Below are 1727 nucleotides of genomic sequence, written 5' to 3' on the forward strand. Positions count from 1 at the left end.
ACGCCGGAGGAAGAACCAGAAGAGCCAGAAGAACCAGAAGAAGATGAAGGAAGATAGAAGAAAGAAGAAGCATTTAAATAAAGGAATTGTCAAAAACTGCCTCTTGTCATTTTTAACATTTTTGACAGTTTTTTAGTGAAATGGTAGGGGTAAGTACCCCCTTACCATTTCACACAGGGGGGGGCCGGGATCTGGGGGTTCCCTTGTTAAAGGGGGCTTCTAGATTCCGATAAGCCCCCCCCGCAGACCCCCACAACCACCGGCCAGGGTTGTGGGGATGAGGCCCTTGTCCTCATCAACATGGGGACAAGGTGTTTTGGGGGCTACCCCAAAGCACCCTCCCAATGTTGAGGGCATGTGGCCTGGTACGGTTCAGGAGGGGGGGGCACTCTCGTCCCCCCCTCTTTTCCTGCGGCCTGCCAGGTTGCGTGCTCGGATAAGGGTCTGGTATGGATTTTTGGGGGGACCCCACGCCGTTTTTTTTTTTTTTTTTTTTGCGTGGGGTTCCCCTTAAAATCCATACCAGACCTGAAGGGCCTGGTATGGAATTAAGGGGGACTCCCACGTCATTTTTTTTTTTTAATTTTGGTTCGGGGTTGAATTCCCATGCCGTTTTTATCAATGAACTTCTATGTGTATTGTCGGCAATGCAATAGCCGTGGGTAGTTTTAAATGGAATTTTTCCTTCGAAATGTCATCTTGCTGTCAGACTGTTCTAAACACGGGAAACATGCGCCCCTTTACAGGCATACTATAGACACCCCCCAGGTACGAAATTTAAAGGGATATTACACTTTCATTGTTTGACTTTAAGCATTATTAAAATCACTGCTCCTGAAAAAACGGCCGTTTTTAAAACTTTTTTTTGCTTTGATCCATGTCCCCTGGGGCAGGACCCAGGTCCCCAAACACTTTTTATGACAATAACTTGCATATAAGCCTTTAAAATTAGCACTTTTGATTTCTCCCATAGACTTTTAAAGGGTGTTCTGCGGCATTCGAATTTGCCGCGAACACCCCAAATTGTTCGCTGTTTGGCAAACTTGTGAACAGCCGATGTTCGAGACGAACTCGAAGCTCATCCCTAATCAGCAGCAGTATGCAGGAAGAATTTCTTGTGTGGTGCAAGTTTAGGAAACATTCATTTTACCTGCAATTCATATTATAGACTAAGCAATAAGCAAATTAAATACGTCACAATGAAAGAACTATTATGTATCTTCTTTTAGCCACACAGTACAGAGCTGGTCATGGATCAGAAGGGTAATGTGCCAAGTCGTAACAAGAAGGGACGGCACATCTCACACAACCGTGTGACTACCCACTCATCACACCTATGAACCAGAAGGATCGAACTGGTCATGTGACAGGCGATGTCCGATTATTAGACACACCTTTTCCTAGTTAGTGAGACTACATTCTCTACAAAACTAGTGATGATTTCTTGTTTGCTCACAACGCTATCTCTATTTCTACGCTCTATAATTATCGCAGAAAGTAGATTAAAATAAAACAATTGGCTTCTTATAAAACACACCAACGACACAAGTGTTAGAAGGTGATTTTTATGTATGCTAATACTATCACAGACACTAGCCAATCACAGGACGAATCGTTTGAAGCCCCACCCCGATCCGGTGTTCCGTCAAAAAGGGCCAACCGCGTGTACTGCGCATGCGCGGGCGCGACACTGAACACGAACGCTTGAGCCCACGTAGAACGTGGTT

The 1727-nt window shown here is 45.0% G+C and overlaps 1 non-coding gene across 1 annotated transcript; it reads right to left on the reverse strand.

Annotated features, from left to right (window-relative positions):
• Positions 1 to 1253: 1253 nt before the first annotated feature.
• LOC141135777 (small nucleolar RNA U13) lies at positions 1254 to 1351 on the reverse strand. The gene has a single exon (XR_012243631.1). It is a non-coding gene; the product is annotated as a small nucleolar RNA U13 (small nucleolar RNA).
• Positions 1352 to 1727: the final 376 nt, after the last annotated feature.

Source organism: Aquarana catesbeiana, linkage group LG03 (assembly GCF_042186555.1).
Source record: "Aquarana catesbeiana isolate 2022-GZ linkage group LG03, ASM4218655v1, whole genome shotgun sequence".
Classification (NCBI taxonomy): domain Eukaryota; kingdom Metazoa; phylum Chordata; class Amphibia; order Anura; family Ranidae; genus Aquarana; species Aquarana catesbeiana.